Here is a 22,833-nt window from a genome sequence, read left to right as displayed (position 1 = left end):
TGCACATTCTCCATGATCCATCTTTTTTTCTCACCAAGACAATTGGAGACGCACATGGTGATGTGCTAGGTCTTATGAACCCTTTCTCGAGCAGCTCATGTACCCGCTTCTTGATTTCTACATTCTCTAAAGCGGACAACCTGTACATTCCGATGTTAGGAAATGGAGCATCTTGCTGCAAATTAATATCATGTACTATTTCCTTTTTGGGTGGAAGACCTTTAGGTTCTTGAAATAGTATATCATATTCTGAAACAAATTTTTCTAAATCAGCTGGTTGTTTAGCATTACAACCCTCAAATACATTGGTTTTGTTAGGTTTCTTTTCCTTTACAACCATCAGTAAAAATTGTTTGCATGAATTTACAATTATTTTCATCTGCCCTGAGTTTATGAGAGTATAATTATTCTTGAGTTTATGAGCTCTCACAATATATTTGATTCCATCTTTAACGAGTTGATACTTGTTTTCATCTCTATAGAAAATGGATTTTCTATCATACAAGTAAGGACTTCCTAAAACAATTCCACATATATCCAAGGGAACAATATCTAACTCAACCTCATCTACAAATACTGACCCAAAAGAAAACCTAAGTTTACATTGTCTAGTCACTTGTAGCTTTTCTTTATCACATAACCAACTGGATATGGCTTCTTGTGAGGTGTGGTTAGTAATCCCAACTTCTTTACAATTGCTTCAGAAATTAAGTTTACTTGTGAGCCACTATCAAACAAAGTACCAATGTTTTGATGCTTGGAAATAACTCTAATATGAAAAAGCTCATGTCTTTTCCTCTCATTTTCTTCATTATCAGTAGATTATGCAGAATTACTAGTAGATGCTTCAGAATTTTTACGTTTTATACCTATGGTTGTGATTGTTGTTTCATCTCCTGAGTCTGACCCCAAATCCTTCTGAATAGCTGCAGCAGTCTTCTTCTTTTTTCCCTTGTACTTCTTGGGCCTCAGCTTTGAATTCGGAATCCAGCAATGTTCATCATCATGCCCATCCTTCTTGCAGTAAGTTCACGAAGGCTTGGTCTTTTATACAGTATTTGTCTTCCTCTCTTTCCATTTTTGTTTTCTCTTTTCCTTGTTCTTGCTTGTAGTGGGTTTGATGATTCCCCAACTTCTGGGTTAAAATTCTTTCCTCTAGCCTCTAGATGTGTAGCCTAAACAGATACGTCATCTATGCTAGTAGGGTTAAACATGATAATGGTGTGCTTTAAATAGCTGTGTAGACCACCTATATACTTCAGCAGAGTTTCAGGTGAGTCTAAGGAAATTCCTAGAATCAAAGCTCTTTTTCTAAATTCTTGGGTGTAACTTTGTACACTTTGCCCTTTCAATTGGCGAAGAGTTTGCCAACTCATCATAGCTTGTTGCATGTAAGCTAGTGGATAGAATTGTTTTTTAATTGCAGAAACAAATTCACTCCAGATAGAAATAATTTTACCATGCTTCTTCATGTCAGCTTGTGTTTTGCCTTCCCACCATACCAAGGCAGTTCCTCCAAGGCGTAGGCTAGCCAGCTGAATCTTAATTTTGTCTGAATCAATGCTCTACACCCTGCAATATACATCAATCTGTCTAATCCAATTATCCAGCTTCTCTGCATTCAATTCTCCATCATATATTGCCAAGTCAAATTTAACATCTAATTTAATTAAAGATTCTTTCTTCTTTTTATTTTCAGGACTATCAGGAGGTGTGGGAATTTGTTCTTCTTTCCCTTTGCCTTTAGAATGGTCATTTAGGAGAGATTCTTCTAATCCTTTGTCATGCTGGGAAGTTGAAGAATCTGCACTTCGACCTTTCTTAAATTCTCTATACATTTCCTCTACCATGGCTCTCATGGTCATGAAACTGTCCATGAACTAGGAGTCTGATTCCAAGGGACTTTCTTCTGCCATTTTCCTCTTAGGATAGACTCTTCCAATTTCTGGGTTAGCTTCAATCAACTCTCCTTCTCCTAATTTGAGCTTTTTCCTAGTTATCATTCAACAAAAAAATCCAGCAAAAGCTTGTCTAAACTTAGTAACCTAGAGCTCTGATACCACTTGATCTGATATTGATCTAAGACAATTAATAAGGTATTACAGACTCATGTGCATGGATGTGCCTATGTTATTTTATGCAACGGATCAATAAGATTGTGAAATACACAGGCACTGAAGCATTTAAGGAACACATAATAGGCAAACATATAAACACAACAAGTTTAATGAGGAGTTCACCCAATAATCTTGGGCTATGTCTACCGGTCCAGCCTTCAGTGGTGGCCTCTCTATTATGTTTTCAAAGCAAATTTTTTACAATGGTGAGCTCAATTTGAGTCTCACACAACAGATATAAATCAGCAGGACTGTACTTGGATCCCCCAAGTCTTTGGAGTACACAGACTCTCCTTACTAACTCTCGACCTCTATTGGTCACAGTAGTATGAGCAAAATCTGAGACTCATACATGACAGGCATATACAGAGGAGTTAGCTTGAATCTCTCAAGCCTTCTCTGGAGTACACAGACTCTCTGACTCTCTCTGGCTTTGTCTTAACTCTGGCTCGATGTTGCCTTTGCTTCTGTAGGTCAGCTCGGCTTCTTCTCTCTGCTCTCTGCTTTTAGCTTTATTACAGCTTCCTCTACTTCTCTCTCTGTCAGCTTGTGGCTTTAAAGCCAATATGCTTCCTGACTGTTCATTTCTGCTTACCGGCTTTCCGATTCCCCTGCCTCTGTCCATTTGAATCCCTTTGTTCTACGTAATCATCATTGTATAACTCCTCAGAGGGAGGTGGCCACCTATTTCATAACGAACGGAGTGTCAGTTCTCTTTGACATTTTCGAAACAACCGTTTCTTCCGTTAACTCCAAGAATGCCCACAAAACACGACCTTCTGCCAATGCATCGTCGACGTCGGACTTCAAATCCTACACAACTTTGCCTATTAACCTCGTCAAATCCGGTCATCCATCGGAACGCGTCTCCGCCGTTGATCTGGAGCCTCCAAATCCTATGGTCATCGTCCATATCAGGCGAATAAGTAACATGATGTTTACCCGTTCGATGTGAGTGGTTTTCTCTCTCTTCCGCCGGATGCGTGGCAACCATTGTGTGGCATTGGGCAAGACTCGGTTGAAGCCGTTTACAGCTCAAAGCCCTTCTGATATCCTGTCGGTTTTTGTGGGACCTCGCTTCTGACGGAATTGGAACGATATCCATTACATTTTATGATTTTTCAAGTCCGGGTTCTTGTGGCCTTTCCTTCTTTGAGGGGTTTTCCCTGCGATATGTGATTAGTGACTTGTCGCTAATCACATATTAGAAACTACCCTCGTTCCCTGAATTGACCTCTGGTTTTGCTAATTTGCGATAGCGCGCGTTACCATGGGCCGACGGTCTGCGCGCTTGACCGACGGTCCTCGTTGCTCCGCACTGATCACAAATTGCAATTGTTATGAGGATATCTCTGATAATCTTGATCTTTATAAGACTTTGAAACTTTGGCATGATATTTAAAGAGTTCAAGAAAACTTAGACAGTGTTCTAGGATCCAATTTGGATCAACTAATGAGCACCCCCTGATATCGTAAAACTATGCAGGAGGCATGGAATCATGCTCCATATAACTAGAAGAGTAACCAATCAGAGGAGCAGACAAACTCATATGTATGGTACGACTCTTAGGGATGCTAAAACCCAACTGTTAGATAATGATGCAAACAGCTGCCATGTTTAAGGGGGACGTGACTAATATTGCGATTTTGAATACTAATAGAGATGAATGTTCCCTTCCCTTTCTATTTTTATAGGTACATTTTTTGTTAGTCTCCCAAGCCTAAAAAAAAATAAATAAATAATAATAATAATAAATAAATTAATAAATTAATTAAATTAAACTAAAAAAAAAAAAAAAATTTAAATTAAAAAAAAAAAAAAAATACAAACAAACAAGCAAAACAAAACAAAAAAAAACACCTTCTAGCTATAGTAGACTACAGTGTTCATTTTTCATAACTAGTCTACTCAATCTAGAAAGGGGTTAAACTTATATTGAATAGACTTCCCTTCAAGTACTTTAATTACCATGAAGGAGACAAGATCACTCAACAATATTTTCTAAATTAAGTTGTTTGAAAAGAGCTTAAAGGAAATTCCTCCTATAGGAACGAGTGGTATAAGGGATAGCAATTGGTTCTAGTCTTGGTGGAACTGCTTGTGACATAAACAGGACAAGAGGTTGACTAATAGGACCACTCATCGCAGCGGTTCCTCCAATAAAGGATAAAACACCAAGTGGGAGCAAATGGCAGGCCAATTAGATGATGACGATGGAATGAAGAAACCAAGGCTCATCGTGCAAAAATAGGCTGATAAAAATAAGAAACATCACATACCATATTATGAAATTATTTTTTTATCATAAAACTTATTGAGATGAATTATTTTGTGTTTATGATTAAAAAATGAATGAATTAATGTTATATGTTTCTTTAAGTACAAAACCACATATGTCTCTTTATGAATTTTTTGTTTTTCTATTGTTTGTGCATGAATCCTAATGTGTTGATTTCAACTGTTTTCTAGTTGATAGATTGGGTACTAAGGAATTTAGAGTGGTGTGAGGGGGGAGGGGTGGAAGGGAGGGGCATAAGATCTTCCACCTTCATGTGGTTGGCCCTTTTCAGTAGAGAATAAGTTAGGATTTGGATAATATTGGAGAAAACCTCCCCCGATTGAATAGAGAAATATCAAAAACAATGTTAACTTTTTTGTTGCTCCGTCAAATTGAGGTAACTTTGCTCAAAGATTAGACTACTCAGATAAATTATTCTCGAAACCAAGAGGAGCTCACTAAAGTATTCATGCACTTGATTCTTTTTAATTAATGTTTAGTCATAAAAATGTTTGTTAATTTATTTTATTATTTTGATGATTCTTTCTCTACCTTTTGACTCAATATACGTGAATTGTAGGTATTTTTATTCTCAAATTATTTCTTGTCATCCCAAGTTTGACATCAAATCAGTTGAGATGGAGCTTTGATCATGAATTCGGGTATGTTGTAGAAATGAAGTCAAAAGTCTTTTTTTCATCTAAATTGTCTAAAATCACTCTGCATATATCAATTATGATCTTAAATTCAACTTAATCAGTACACTATTTTTGAATTGTCGCTTATTGTTTTTTTTCTAATGAAAGCCTTGTACGTAAATGCAATAAATGTTTCCCCATATTTGTGGATGGCATCCCTAGTAAACTTGTCAGCATATGCTAGTGTCTTGAACCCAAGGGCATTCAAACCAGGCACTTGTTGCCATGGAACTAGAAAAATTCCCAACAACATTGGTAACAATTGGTTAAACTAACCCCTTGTGCTCAAATCACCACTTAATGTTGTAGACTTGGTCTAGGTACATTGGTCTAAGCTGATTTGGACCCTGTCTCCTTTTCCAACTCTCCAAATCAACCAATTCATAATAAGTGGAAATGTTGAGACAAAGGCTTTCAAATCCATCTATGGATACTACCATTCTCTCATAGATTTATATTGTTTCCTTTGTAGTTAATTCCAAATCCAATATAACTTATTTTGTGGTAGTCTCTACCTTTGACAAAAGTCTAATCTCCATCTTGCACTAGATAATATAGAACACTAGGAATTACCACCTAGTTATGCTAAGGATTGATACAAACTCAAGTAGTGGAGATACTTCTCACATACATTTATCAAAGTCCATTATGTTAACATGCCCTTCACTAGACAAGATGAAAAGGTCCATATTAGTCTCTTGGATAGAGATATCAATGATTGGGCTAAGAAACAAGGATACCTATACACTCATTTGGGTGTTGTTAAGTTTGGCTTTAAACCACTAGTATGTCTTCCTTACATTGTGTCATCAATACCAGACATAGAGAGTTTTCTAATGCTCTCATTGGTGGATTTCAAGCACCTATACATGATTTTCTTGTCCTTTCCATCATTTACCCCAAACAAATAGTAGGCCTTAGACCCATACATTTATGATTTATTGAAATCCTATATCCTACTAGGTAGGTTTGATATGAACATAAATTCTCGCAGTATCTAGATCATAAGCATGGTCATTGTATGCTTCTAAAATAACATGCTTCCTTCAATATAGTATAAATCCTTGAAAACCTCAAGCCCCCATAAAGTGATAGAGTATAACATATCCAAATAGTCTTATCCCATATCCTTAGCCTTATTCAAAGAGAAAATAAAGAAGCATCCTTAGTAATCCATGATCCATTCTTAAGCATTACAATGCTTAGGAAGTGCTAACAAAATAAGAACAAGTACCATTTCCTTCTTGATGATGTTGTTTCTGATTACCTTCAAGTTATTTAACCTTCTCACAATATTTGGTGTTCTTGTGGAAATTCTTCTCAATGTGCCCTAGTTTGCCAAAATAGTAACAACATTTTAGCCTTTTGACTTTCATTCATTGATTGTCACTACCATGATTTCTAATATCCTCATGATATTTTTGATGGTTTCCTCTATAATTATTCTCCTTACCTTCGCCTTCAATGCAGTGATCACATTTCTTATTTTCAAGCATTCCCTCTATAGCAAGGCTCCTCCTCAATAAATAATTAACAAGAAGAATAAAATATGAATTCCTTACCATATTCTTTCCTTGCAATGCTTATTCCTCAAAATGTGGAATCAAAGACATCAAAGGGCGCTCTCAAATTCACAAGTGTTGAAAAATGTGTAATTAGGTTCGGTCTTCATAAATATGAAATGTACTTTTGATTCTTGTATATTGTAAAATGAAAGAAAATTTATTATTTTTATTTTTGAAACATGGGTTTCATGCTCAAGGTATTTTATGTTAGAGTTCAAGCACCCATTGAGTGCTTCTAGTGTTTGTCTTAGGGTCAAGAAGTCAAAATATTCATTATCATATGAAGAAGACCACATCAGGCACAATGTAACTTGTAAAAGCAATTGTTTTTGTATTTTAAAGTGTCAAAATACCCTCCAAGACCAAGTCGATCTGGAAGCTAAGAATTCGGCCTCAACTAGGGCATTTCTCCCCCTTATAAGCCTATATATAGGATGGAACTTGAAGCCTATATATAGGAGGGAACTTGACCTCATATGGGCATCATTCATCCTCTCATATTTCAAGTGAAGGAGAAGAAGAAATGGGCTAGTGAAGAAGGATGAGGACAAGTGTTTGGGTTATTTCTCTCTCTTTTCACACGTGCGAAGGAAGGAGGCTAGGTTTTTGTAGCTGCAAGATCAAACTTGGATAAATTACATAAGGAAGTTCGAAGGAATGTCTAATATGTCATCCTCAAGCCTCGAATAAGGAGAAACCCAATTGAAGGTAAAAGGAAGCCCTGGGTTTGCTCACATGTGTGAAGGCAACAGTTTTTGCAAGGGCCGAAAATTTCAGACCTGCAGTAGAGGCCAAAATTATGTAATTGGGGGTTGAAGTTGTGTTGCTAGAAGAGATTTGGTTGGGTTTGACTTACACAAGGGTATCACATCATCAAGAAGGTCATAATTGGTCTTGGAATGGTATTGGTATTGGTTTATAGGTCTTGGAATTCGTCATTTTAAGAATCTATAAGAAGAGAAGATATTTGTGGGTTTTCCTCTTAAGTGGAGAGGTATTGGCCCTGGCTTGTAGCCTATATCCTGTGTTCTTGTGTATTGTTGATCTTATTTTTTGGGAGTTGTTTGATTATAAGAATAACATAATAATAAGAGAATAAACTAATAATTTAGAAAAATTAAAAAGACATCACAAGCAGTTAACAAGTTGAAGAGAAATCATCATATCTATAGCCCTATAGATTTTTCAACATGGTATCAGAGCTAAGGCTCGCTAAGCGCATGATTAATATCACCACATCATTGAAGAAGTATTTAAATAAATTTTCTATGGTAGAAATTTGTTTCAAGAAAGGTATCAATACATTGTGGAATTTTCTATTATCCATCAAGAGTAGTATGACCAAAACTTCTACAAGGGACAAAGAGTAATGCTTAGCACTTACTAGCACATTTGAAGATGAGAATATTTGGGTAATCGAAAGTGGAGCAACAAGACATATGACAGGTGAACACAAGCAACTAAATACCTTATAAATATGAACATATTCTCACTCCGTTGAGCTTGGTGACAAGAAGAGCTATCATGTAAGAGGAATTGGATCAACCTCGTTGGAGCTAGATAATGGAGGAAATATTCATCTCAACAAAATCTTGTTTGTTCCAGGAGCGCAAAAGAATATACTTTCTATTTCATGTCTACAAGATAAGGGAGATAGAATCACTTTTATTGATGGAAAGGTTGTAGTATGGGATAAAAACTATAGCATCGAAAAAGAAAATATGGTTGGGATTCATGAAGGAAGACTCTACAAATTGTTGAATCCTCTCTCTCAAGATTTGGTTCACATTTAAGTAAGCCCATGTGAACTTTCACATAGAAGGTTTGGTCACCTTCACTACAAAATATTACCAACTCTAAATTCAATGGTGAATGGCATCCTTAAACTCAAGGAGGATCATGAAGGATTATGCAAGGGATGTGAATTAGGTAAAAATTTCAAGAGACCATTTGGAAGTAGTGCTCCAAGGTCAAAAGAAATTTGGGATCTCATTCATTCTGATGTTTGTGGTCCTATGTCTACAAAGTCTCTTGGAGGTCATATATATTATGTGACATTCATTGATGACCATTCAAGGAAAACTTAGGTTTAAATGCTAAAATCCAAGGATGAAGTATTCAACAAAATTCAAGAATTTAAAGTTGAAGTGGAGAACCTTGCAGAAAGGAGAATAAAGATATTAAGATCTAATAATGGAGGGGAATACAATTCAAAGGAAATCATACCTTTCTGTAAGGAGTTTGGGATTAAGAGGAAGTTTATAGTCTCATATAATCCCAAACAAAATGGAGTTGCAGAACGAGAGAATCAATATATTGAAGAAAGTGTAAGAGCCATGTTACATGATCAAGATTTGCCAAAATTTTTGTGGGGTTAAGCAACAAAGAATGTTGTATATATAGAAAATCGAAGTCCTCACAAATCACTAGGCAACATGACTCCTGAAGAATATTTCACTGGGACGAAACAAAGCATGGACCATCTTCGAATATTTGGTTGTCCTATCTATATTCACATTCTGAAGGACAAAAGAAAAAATTTGGATCCTACAAGCATGAAGGGAACATTCGTTGGCTATAGTAACACTTCAAAGGCGTATAGGATCTACATAAAGGAAGGACATTGAATAGAAGTAATTTTAGATGTGATATTTGATGAAATTATTGCATTCAAGAAATCAAAGGACCTCCCAATGGATGATGAAGAACTTCCAATTTTTGAAGAAGAAAGTACCATGGAGGAAGAAGACTCAAATCATGAATATGAAGGTCCCTATGAACCCGTGCAACCCATGATCATCCCTAAAATCATAAAGAGACCAAATTGGTTCAAATATACTCTTATAGATGCAGAAGGACATGAAGAATCCAAAGGCTTATTCAGGCAAAGTAAGAAGCCCAAAATATTTTCAAGGTATGCAACCTATATGACGAAGTTAATGGAAGAAAAACCATCCACCTTTGAAGAGGTTGTCAAACATCAAGAATGGAAATATGCCATGAATGAAGAGTATCAATCAATAAAGAAAAATGGAGTTTGGGAGATAATACCTAATCCTTAAGACAAATCTGTGGTAACTTCCAAATGGATCTACGATATTAAACATGCAACAGATGGAAGTATTAATAAAATAAGACAATATTTGTGGCTAGGGACTTCTCTCAAGAGGAAGGCATCGATTATGAAGAGACATTTTCACCTACAGCAAGGTATACAACTATACATTCATTGGTCTCTTTGACAACATTGATGGGATTGAACATCCTTCGAATGGATGTCAAGGCTGAATTCATGAATGACATGGTTGATGAAGAAGTCTATATAGAACAACCCTTAGGATTTGAAGTAAAATATAGAGATACTTAAGTTTGCAGGTTGAAGAAGGCATTGTATGGCCTTAAACAAGCACCAAGGGCATGGTATGCAAAGATGGATTCACACCTACAAAAATTGGGCTTCTCTAAAAGTTATGTCGATCTCAATATATACATCAAGGTTGTGAAGGATGAGCCCATAATAATTCTTCTATATGTGGATGATATTCTCATAACATATGTGGAAGGTCATATTCAAGAGTGCAAGAAGCAGTTGATAGCAGAATTCGATATGAAGGATATAGGGCTAATGCATTAATTTTTGGGGTTGGAAGTTTGGAAAGGACCTTATGAGATTTATCTAGGTCAAGGAAAGTATGTGATCAAGATGTTAAAAATGTTTGACATGATGGATTGCAAGCATGTGATAACCCCAATGATCACAAACTTGAAGAGGCTAAGAATTTCTAAATCAAGCATGGTGGATCCGACAAGGTATAGACAATTGATTAGCTCACTTATGTACTTAGTAAATACTCAACCAGACATTTGTTTTGCAGTAAATGTTCTCAGTTAGTTCCAGGTAGAACCAAAGCATGATCATTGGATAAAATCCAAGCATATATTGAGATATTTGCAAGGAACAATCCACTACTGCCTGAAGTATGATAAGAGGAATGATGTCCACTTGATTGGATATATAGATTTTGTTTAGGGATGCAGTCAGAAGGATGGGAGAAGCACTATTGTAGGATGTTTTAGTTTGGGATCCCCCATGATCTCCTGGATGAGTACAAATTAGGAATCGATTACTTTGAGTAGTGATGAGGCTGAATATATTGTAGCATGTGAAGTAAGCAAAGAATTTGTTTGGTTGAGGAAGTTATTGTTCGGCTTGTTTGAAGAACCGATGGACCCTACGGTGATACATTGTGACAACACTTGTGGTATAAGGTTGTTTAAAGACATAATGTTTCATGGAAAGACAAAACACATAAATAACAAGTATCACTACATTCGAAAGTTGGTGTAGGATGGAGTGTTGCAACTATGGTATATTTTCATTGATGAATGGGTAGCTGACATCTTGACAAAATCTTTTCATAATAAGAAGCTTATGTACTTGATAGACAAGCTTGATTTGGTTGATATATCCTCCCTAATTGAGAGGAAGAGATAGACACATCATTCTTGTCTTCACTCTGTGAAAAAAGAATGGAGGATTGGATAAGCATCTGGCATTCGATACTCTTTGAGGATGAGGTAGGTCATCCAAGATAAGAGTAGTCATAGATGAAATTCCTTGAGGATGTGGTATTCCAAGATAGGAATTGTCCTGGAAGGATATACCTTGTAAACACCCGGATGGGGTATGTACCTTGAGAGACAATGATGATAGTGTCTAACAGCCATTGGTCTCACCAGCATTATGCTCTGATCTTGTGGGGAGATAGATTTGTTACTCAAGGCCTTGCTATGTGACAATTTTGGATGATATGATGCAAAGAGATGGCTTATCAATCCGACTATTCTTATGAGATCTCTTCAGTTTGAGAATGTCCATGTACCATTTATGAATACCTCCCTAGTTAAGAGAGAATGTTAAAAATTGTGTAACTAGGTTCGGTCTTCATAAATATGAAACGTACTTTTGTTTCTTGCATATTGTAAAAATAAAGAAAACTTATTATTGTTATTTTTTAAGCATGGGTTTCATGTTAAAGGTATTTTATTTTAGAGTTCAAGCACCCATTGAGTGCTTATAGGGTTTCTCCTAGGGTCAAGAATTCAAAAGAGTCATTTTCATATGAAGAATACCCCATTGGGAACATTGTAACATGTAAAAAGAATTATTTTTCTATTTTAAAGTGTCAAAATACCCCCCAAGACAAAGTTGGCCTGGCATCTAAGAAGTCGGCCTCAACTAGGGCATTTCATCCACCTTAGAAGCCTATATATAGGAGGGAACTCGACCTCCTATGGACATCATTCATACTCTCATCATTCAAGCAAAGGAGAAGAAGAAAGATGTTAGTGAAGAAGGAAGAAGGATGAAGGAAAAGTGTTTGGGTTATTTCTCTTCCCTTTTCACTGTGTGAAGTAAGGAGGCTAGGGTTTTGCATCTGTAATATCGAACTTGGAGAAATGGTAGAAGGAAGGTAGAAGGAAGGTCTACTAGATCATCCCTAAGCCTTATATTTTCTCACACATGTGAAGGCAGCAACTGTTGCAACGGCCGAAAATTTCAAACCTGCAGTAGAGGCCGAAATTTTGTAGTCGGGCATCAAAGTTGTGTTGTTGGAAGAGATTTGATTGGGTTTGACTTGGACAAGGTAACCACGTCATCAAGAAGGTAAAACTTGGTCTTGGAAGTGTATTCGTCTTGGTTTATAGGTCATCGAATTCGTCATTTGAATCATCTATAAGAAGAGAAGATATTTGTGCGTTTTCCTCTCAAGTGGAGAGGTTTTGGCCCTAGCTTGCAGCCTATATCTTGTGTTCTTGTGTATTGTTTCTCTTCTTGTTTTCGTAGTTGTTTGATGGTAATAATAACATAATAATAATAGAAGAATCTAATAAGTAAGAAAAATTAAAAATACATCACATTCAGTTATCAAGTTGAAGGGAAATCATCATATCTATAGCCCTATATATTTTCCAACAACAAGAACAAGCTCTATCCACTATCCTCCCTTCTAAAATTATTTACCCCACTCGTTTATTATTAACTTCAACTTTTTAACATGTGATATGTCATCTTCAATCTTCAAATGAATGTGGGTCAAGAGTGGTAAGTTCTTTCTCAAGTAAGACAACTCAATTCTCACTAACATTATCAAATAGAGCCTTCATATACCAATAATATATGATGGGTATTGAAAAATACCCTAAATAATACACCATATCATCAAACCACGATATATCACCTCAAGATGAATATCAAGAAATATAAATGTAAGAATACTCAACATGCCTCTAAAGGAGAGAAATCCCATTCTATACATCACAATGACCTTATGACACCACAATTTATGTTATTTGGTCTTTCAACTATTGCATCAAAAGATGAAGTAGGGCCCCTCAACATTATATTTTTTATATATGTTTTTATGTAAAATGATGTTTTAATTTTTCCCAGGTTTCTTATCTTATATAATTTACTTTGATTTAATTTAAGCTATCTCTGCAGCAAGGAGGTGTATCTATTTCATGAAACCTTCAGGTGCCTACAACGGATGATTTGGTAGAGCAGGTGGTTGAGGTGTTGAATAACTTTGTTTAATTATTTTATTTTAGGGTTGCTTTAAGCTAGATGTTATAAAGAAAGCCCATGGCCTTCTTTATGGGTAAAATAAGTCTAAGAAAATCAGTTTATAAACTAATTTTTTCATATTCATTTTACCCACGAAGTAGACCATGAGATTGCTTTATAACATCTAGTTCTATTATTTCCAAATTTGATTTGATTTCCTTATGTTTCATAAAAAAAAAAAAAAAAAAAAAATCAACGAGTCTCCCTCTTTCATAAGGTGTTTAAGGAGAACTGGATCAATTTATTCCTTGAGATACTAATTTCAAAGAGCTCCTATGACTTATTAGCCTAATTGTTTGCAATGCTTTTGGTGTGAAGTGAAATGAAGCCACATGGAATGACTAGAAAGATGAAAGATCAACCTTTGGAATGAGGGGCACTTTAGCTAGCTCAATACCTAAGGCCAAACATCAATTTTTTTTGGGTACGGGTGCTCCAAGGGGATAACATTCATCTCCTTCTATGGGATGGCTCCTCCCTATGAGGGGCCATGAACTAGACTCTAGGGTGAAGCAGAATAGTGCCTTATCTATTGGTCTTATAGAGTGAAAGTTAGGTTATGGAGTCAAAAGGTTGATAATAGTGGGATTTCATTTTGGCTTTACAGAGCTAAAACTTTGAAAACTATGAGGAAATGTATATGGTCAACAAGTATTGGTAGACAAACTCATCTTGTTGTAGTCCCTTTAGGCTCTCAATACAATTAATCGTGAAGGCCACTTGATCCAGGTGGATATTGGTGGACACCCGCCAATTCCACTTAGACACCCACCATTATTTCTTTCAGTTTTTTAGTTTCCTTAATTGTAGCATAGTTTACTATTTTTAGCAGTTTTTCGGGTCCTAAACTTCCGGAGCCGTTTTGAGACTTTAAACGACGTTTTTTTGGAAATCTATTACCAGTGATTTATTGATAAAATTGTCTTTTTTGTCGTAGTCCTCGGAGAGATCTTTCCAATGGGGTATCATGCGCGTCAAATGGAAATAATATGACCAAGTCACGATCCCGGGAGGTTGGCTGTCCAACTAACCCCAACGGGCCCATAAACTCTTGGTGTTACTTCTCCTCGAGTTAGGGTTTTGGTTGTTTAGGATTTTCTCTTATTGTTCAATAATAAAAAGGCACTTGAGCCTCATTATAATGTACTTCAAAGGCATGTAGCCACCACATCTCTTCTCAGAGATAAGCTACCATCTTCCTGTTTAAATTCGGATGACCACTAGATCATCTATCAGTATATAAACATCATCGCTACTTTGGAAGAGAATAGAGTTGGAATTAGAAGAATAGAGTTGGACACATTATATTTCAAGGATATATTAAAACACATGTGCTTAGTGGATCTAGAAACAGCCATTGTATTGAACACATGTAATAATAGACATGAGGGATTGAATTGGAATGCATCTAGGCTAGGTTCATCATTTATTTAAAAATACGTTTCATTGTCTAGCCTTCATTTGGAGGCTACCATCCTCAATTTTTTTGGTTTGGATTACTACTTGATTTTCTCAAACTAGATGTGAAAGAAATCCTAAAAATCTAAATTTTCACTTTGAATACTTTTGGCTCAATCACCCCTCCTTTCAAGAAAACATTGCATCATGGTTGTAAGAAGAAAAAACCATCTAGGGAACCCCCATATACTTCTTTTAATAGTGCCTTAATCATATTAAATATTGACTCAATAAATGGAGCAAGAAGGAGTTTGGAGATGTTTTCAAAGTTGAAAGTGATTTGGATAACAAAATGTAGTTGTTGCGATTTTCTTAGGCTAGAATGAATCACATTTTGTAGAAAAATCATCTCTTCAAATCCAATTATAAGATTAAAACAAACATTAGGAAATTATTTGGAATAAAAAATCAAGAGTTAAATCGCCCAAAGGGGAAATCGTTAATTATTTCATAGACCGATGATTAAAAACCATCACCACAACTACATCTCTTTCCTAAAAGACAAATTTGGAAACAAACTTTTAGACAACAGGTACATTGAACATGTGTTGGTCTCCTACTTCAAAACCATCTTGTCTAAATCCCAACTAAATCGATGCAACACCATTCAAAAAAATCATCAAAAGTATCTCTCGAGTTGTCACACAAGAGAAAAATGTTGCCCTCCTATAAGATGTCACCTTAGAAGAAGTAGAGCAAGTGATAATGGATATTGCAAAGGAAAAGTATGTTAAGCTCGATGGACTCACTACTAATTTCTTACATGCCTACTAGAATATAATCAAATTTTATGTCTTGGAAGTAGTTTAGGACTCTCATAAATTTTCTTATGTGCTCCCTACCCTTAACTCTAACTTCCTCACTCTCATCACTAAGGAAGAGAAGGTGAATGACCCTAGTAAATTTGACACTTTTCCCTCTACATTGTAGCCTACAAAATCATTACAAAGTTTATAGCAAATCTCCTCAAGCCTCTTTTTCCTAATTCAATCTCCCCCAAACAATAGAGCTATGTTGAAAGTGGGAAAATCATAAATGACACAATTCTCACCTAGGAGATGATTCAATATTTGAAAACATCTGAAAGATCAAGGATTCTTATAAAACTAGATACGTCAAAAGCTTCTAACAATTTGGGTTGGCAATACATTTGATATATCCTTTTGGCCTTGGGCTTCTCAAAATAGTGGACTGGTTGGATCTTATCTCTTACCTCATTGACCTTCTTCCCCCTCATTAATGGATCCCCATCTACCACCTTCTCTCCCTCTTGTCATATTTTATAGTGTGACCCTCTCTCTCCATTTCATTCCACACCAAGGGCTGAAGGACTCAATTTATCCCTCAATGTAGTAGTCATACATAATAAAATTAAATGCATTAGATTTTTTGGTGATAATATTGGGCCTTCGCATCAACAATTTGATAATGACACAATGATTATTGTAATTCCCATAGTTCAAGACCTAAATGTATATATGTACTTTTGATTTATGGTTAATGAAGATTCATGTTCCCTTCATTTACATCAGTGTTCGCAACAATTTATATTCATGTGTTTCTTGACGTTTTGAGCTAATAGTCTTTTGAGGAAGAATACTTGACGTCTATGTTCGTTCATGCTTGTGTGTAGGATTGGATTAGAAGCAGAAGGAAAGGATCTCCTGGATTGGAGCGAAAGGATTCTACATCAAACCCAAAACCCTTCACCAACCTGCGAGGAGGCAATGTACTCACTCAAACCATATAGCATTAGGAACTACATGGAGGATGCTTGCATAGCCATATAACTTAGGGATTTATGTTGAAATGGTTTTGCCATATTTTTTGTTGTCCAGTGATCCTAATAGGGCATAGGATTACGGAGCAATGGATCCTTGTGTAAAATTTACTGCAACAGAACTAGTGCATTCAATGAGAGCATTCATTTTTTTTGCTCACTTCACTTTGGGATCTTCTTGAAAGATTCATATGATGCCCTCTAATGCATGAGGTCAGAAGAGTAATTGATGATATAAATGCATTATAATAAAGATCAAATGTCAACATAGGAGCGAGGATATAAAGCCAAGAACTCAGATCGGAAGAAACCAAATGTTGAAGTCTCATTTATGTTGATAACATCCCTGATGCGGGCATACCCTTGCTTGGTTATAAAGAGATATTGAACATGGTCGCCAAAACACACGCTATGGATCCATGAAATGAAATGATAAAACATGGACACAAAGAATATACATTCGATCCATGTGACTCATCAAATATATCATAGCCACTAGAAAATACAATGTGGATCTATGTCATACTATACATCATGATGACTATGGACGCATGACAGATGAGAAGTGACCCATAATAGACCTCAAAGTACATAAACAATACATAACTCCAATGCAACCTCGAAAGGGTGTCATATAAGAGTGAGGTGTCCCTAACCCAGGGTCTTTGACATAAACCCCATGGTACGAATCTACAACATGTGAATAGATATGTTGATGTCGAGCATGGTAGAAGCCATGTGATTATTAGTCAATGAGGTAAACTAGTAAAAAATGTGAGGGAATCCACCAATGAGGAAAATGGACCCAAAAGTACCTAGTACATTCCACTTAGTGTGAATAGATCTAACATCGAACACCAGTGAACTCAACCAATCATGAGCCAATGATGTAAACCCATTATCGATCACGAGAAATCCTAGAACTAAGGTCTGCAAAATCCAAGGTACTATTGGTTCCTAGATCAAGCTCTTGGATAATGAGATGAAGTCGACAAGAGAAGATTCGTCGAAGAAGGGCCTTGATGTATTCCCCATCAATTGAGACGAAACGAACCAGGATTATGTAGTGGATGTGTGAAGTCATGAAGTGATCAAGTACAACTGACATAGGGATGGATGACTCAAAAAGGTCAATAGAAAACTACAGATGGTCGACACAGGCTGAGACTTCCCTTGAACACATAGAAACATGACACAAAATTGACTTGGCAGCATGACTAATGAGCACCACCTGATATCGTTGAATGATGCAGGAGGCATGGAATCATGCTCCATATAACTATAAGAGTAACCAGTCAGAGGAGTAGACAAACTCATATGTATGGTACGGCTCTTAGGGAAGCTAAAACCCAACCGTTAGATAATGAAGCATACAGGTGCCATGTTTAAGGGGGACGCGACTAACATTGCCATTTTAAAGACTAATAGATATGAATGTTCCCTTCCCTTTATATTTTTATAGATACCCTTTAAGTAAATTTAGTCTCCCAAGCCTGGAAAAAAACAAACAAACAAAACAAAACAAAACAAACAAAAAAGACAAAAACAAAACAAACAAACAAAAACAAAATAAACAAACAAAAACAAAACAAACAAAAAACAAAACAAACAAAAAAAACAAAAACAAAAACAAAAAATAAAAAAATAAAAAAACAAAAAACAAAAAACAAAAAACAAAAACAAAACAAAAAACAAAAAAAAAAACACCTTCTAGCCATAGTAAACTAGAGTATTCCTTTTTCATAACTAGTCTACTCAGTCTGGAAAAGGGTTAAACTTATATTGAATAGACTTCCCTTCAAGTACTTTAATGACCATGAAGGAGACAAGTTCACTCAGCAATATTTTCTAAATTAAGTTGTTTGAAAAGAGCTTAAAGGAAATTCCTCCTATAGGAACGAGTGGTATAAGGGATAGTAATTGGTTCTAGTCTTGGTGGAACTGCTCGTGACATAAACAGGACAAGAGGTTGAATATTAGGACCATTCATCGTAGTGGTTCCTCCAATAAAAGGTAAAACACCAAGTGGGAGCGAATGGCAGGCCAATTAGATGATGACAATGGAATGAAGAAACCAAGGCTCATCGTGCAAAAACAGGCTGATAAAAATAAGAAACATCACGTACCATATTATGAAAATATTTTTTAATCATAAAACTTATTGAGATGAATTATTTTGTGTTTATGATTAATGAATGAATGAATTAATTTTATATGTTTCTTTAAGTACAAAACCACATATTTCACTTTATGATTTTTTTCTTTTTCTATTGGTTGTGCATGAATCCTAATGTGTTGATTTCAACTATTTTCTAGTTGATAGATTGGGTACTAAGGAATTTAGAGTGATGTGAGGGGGAGAGGGGTGGAGGGGAGGGGCATAAGATCTTCCACCTTCATGTGGTTGGCCCTTTTCATTAGAGAAAAAGTTAGGATTTGGATAATATTGGAGCAAACCTCCCCCGATTGAATAGAGAAATAACAAAAACAATGTTAACTTTGTTGTTGCTCCGTCAAATTGAGGGAAGTTTTCTCAAAGATTAGACTACTCAGATAAATTATTCTCGAAACCAAGAGGAGCTCACTCAAGTATTCATGCACTTGATTCTTTTTAATTAATATTTAGTCATAAAAATGTTTGTTAATTTATTTTATTATTTTGATGATTCTTTATCTACCTTTAACTCAATTTATGTGAATTGTAGGTATTTTTATTCTCAATTTATTTGTTGTCATCCCAAGTTTGACATCAAATCAGTTGAGATGGAGCTTTGATCGTGAATTTCAGGTATGTTATAGAAATGAAGTCAAAAGTTTCTTTTTCATCTAACTTGTCTAAAATCACTCTACATATATCAATTACGATCTTCAATTCAACTTAATTAGTATATTGTTTTTTAATTGTCGCTTATTGTTTTTTTTCCATTGAAAACCTTGTAGGTAAATGTAATAAATGTTTCCCCATATTTGTGGATGGCATCCCTAGTAAACTTTTTAGCATAGGCTAGTGTCTTGAACCCAAGGGCATTCAAACCAGGCACTTGTTGGCATGGAACTAGCCAAATGCCCAACAACATTAGTAATAATTAGATAAGCTAACCCCTTGTCCTCAAAACACCACTTAATGTTGTAGACTTGGTCTAGGTATATTGGTCTTAGCTGATTTGGACCCTGTCTCCTTTTCCAACTCTCCAAATCAACCAATTCATAATAAGTGGAAATGTTGAGACAAAGGCTTTCAAATTCATCTATGGGTACTACCATTCTCTTGTAGATTTATATTGTTTCCTTTGTAGTTAATGTCAAATCCTATATAACTTTTTTTTTGTAGTCTCTACCTTTGACAAAAGTCTAATCTCCATCCTGCACTAGATAATATAGAACACTAGGAATTACCACCTAGTTACGCTAAGGATTGATACAAACTCAAGTAGTGGAGATACTTCTCACATACATTTATCAAAGTCCATTATGTTAACATTCCTTTCACTAGACAAGATGGAAATTTCCATATTAGTCTCTTAGATAGAGATATCAATGGTTGGACTAAGAAACAAGGATACCTATACACTCATTTAGGTGTTGTTAAGTTTGGCTTTAAACCGCCAGTATGTCTTCCTTACATTGTGTCATCAAGTCCAGACATAGAGAGTTTTCTAATGCTTTCATTGGTGGATTTCAAGCACCTATACATGATTTTCTTGCCTTTTCCACCATTTACCCCAAACACATAGTAGGCCTTAGACCCATACATTTATGGTTTGTTGAAATCCTATATCCTACTAGGTAGGTTTTATATGAACATAAATTCTCGTAGTATCTAGATCATAAGCATGGTCATTGTATGCTTTTAAAATAACATGCTTCCTTCACTATAGTATAAATCCTTGAAAACCTCAAGCCCCCATAAAGTGATAGAGTATGACATATCCAAATAGTCTTATCCCATATCCTTAGCCTTATTCAAAGAGAAATTAAAGAAGAAACCTTAGTAATCCTTGATACGTTCTTAAACATTACAATGCTTAGGAAGTGCTAACAAAATAAAAACAAGTACCATTTCCTTCTTGATGATGTTGTTTCTGATTAACTTCAAGCTATTTAACCTTCTCACAATCTTTGGGGTTATTGTGGAAATTATCTTCAATGTGCCCTGGTTTGCCAAAATAGTAACAACATTTTAGCCTTTTTACTTTCATTCATTGATTGTCACTACCATGATTTCTAATATCCTCATGATATTGCCGATAGTTTCCTCTATAATTATTCTCCTTACCTTCGCCTTCAATGTAGTGATCACATTTCTTATTGTCAATCATTCCCTCTATAGCAAGGTCCTCCTCCTCAATAAATAATTAACAAGAAGAATAAAATATGAATTCCTTACCATATTCTTTCCTTGCAATGCTTATTCCTCAAAATGTGGAATCAAAGACATCAAAGGGTGCTCTCAAATTCACAAGTGTTGAAAAATGTGTAATTAGGTTCGGTCTTCATATATATGAAATGTACTTTTGATTCTTGTATATTGTAAAATGAAAGAAAATTTTCTATTTTTATTTTTGAAACATGGGTTTCGTGCTTGATGAGCCCCAATTTTTGGTAACAATTTGGGCTCATTTGGCCTACTTACCTTGCTCAACCCTTCATCTTTTATCACTTATGCATCATTTCTTAGTATATTCATGTTATTTGTAGGAAGAAGGGCAGGCATTATTCCTATGTGACTAATACATGATGATTTCAGGTTTTTTAACATTAAATGGAGCAAAGACCACGCAAATGGAGACAAGGAGACAGCAAAGGTGGCATTGCGGGTTTATAGGGAGGTTGTCCACAGTCTTGAATGACCTCCCTCGTGATCTCCACCCCAACTCCGAGCTCCAACAGCTATCCCCACCGAGCTAAAAAGCAGCCAACGGATTCTACAGGAACAGCAGTTTACTTTTAGTTGGACAGCCGAGCTCCACTAATTGAGGAAGCCAGTTTGATCCTCATCATGTATAAATATTGAGGCCGTAGCCTTTGATAGAAGCTTTTTGAACTTTTGAACTACTGTTGCAATTTCTAAGCACGAGCTACAGCTCGGTTTTTGCTTTTTGTAAGCCAGTTTTGGCATGATGTTAGACTCGTGATTATGATCTTTTAATAAAGGCAGGCAGCTTTGGATTCAATTATGAGTTCTTAAGGGAGCTATAGCTCTCAGGTTAGGGCCCAACCTGAGAGCAATAGACCTCCTTTTCTTTGTATTGTTACTTGTCTTTCCTTTCAGCACTTTGTTTCTTTGTTTTGACATGCATTTGGAAAACACAGTCTGCTGATTTAATTTTTTTAATGTGATTGAGTAGGATTAGTTTATGGTTAAAGTGCTGTCAGCAGTTTAGATTAGAGTAGGAGGATTAGAATTCATTAGAGCTCCAAGAAAAGGTTGATAGTGCACTCACTGCCATCTCTGTTTAGAGATTGGGGGTGTAGACCATACCAACCACCAAAAAACGCAGTCTTATACGTTCATGCAAGCTGCAACACAGTCATTTCCGTCATAGAACCGTCCAAGCATTCTGATCTTGAGCAATACTTCTTCGTTCCAACACCATGCACGATTTCTCTCCACAATTTACATTGCTGTTCGTTGGTTTAATAACACAGTTAGAATAGGTGGATGAATTCTCGGTTTTGTGCAAGACATAGAGGATTTGTTTCATTCACACTGCGCAGCACATTGTTCTATTATCTTCTTCTTCTTCTCAACCGCGCCTAAATTCACCTACTCATCCTCTGTTCAGCTCGTTTGCCTTCCAACCCTTCTACTGTTCACGTAGCTCCATCTTTTTGACTTTTCATTGCTTCCACCCTTCTATCCACCAACCAACTGCATGCACTCTTTCTCCATCTTATCTCTCTGTCCCTCAGCCATCACAAGCTCCCTTTTCATCCTACCTATCCACCCATACAGCTCCTCGACTCCTCCACCACCCAAAACTCCAACTGTAGAACATCCTGTAGAAGTTAGCAGACTTCCTGTAGAAATCCCGAGTTTCCTGTAGGATCCCCTGCAGACATCCTGTAGGAGCCTGCAAACTCGGTTGCCAAGCACCTGAACATTGTGGACTTCTGTGGAATGATGTTAGGGACCCCCTGGAACTTCTCAGAGCCCTCCTAACCATTCCCAAGCCTTCCTTCCCTTCGAACTACCCCTGCACAGTCAAGACCTAGTAAGAAGCACAATCATAATAACTCCAACCACAAAAATACAAAAATGTGTTCTCTTCAATGAAAGTAGTTTAAATTCATGCATCTCATCTCAC

Source organism: Pinus tabuliformis, chromosome 3_2 (genome assembly GCF_031772625.1).
Source record: "Pinus tabuliformis cultivar Carrire ecotype Pingquan chromosome 3_2, CPIR1, whole genome shotgun sequence".
Lineage (NCBI taxonomy): Eukaryota > Viridiplantae > Streptophyta > Pinopsida > Pinales > Pinaceae > Pinus > Pinus tabuliformis.
This window is presented reverse-complemented; position numbering follows the sequence as displayed.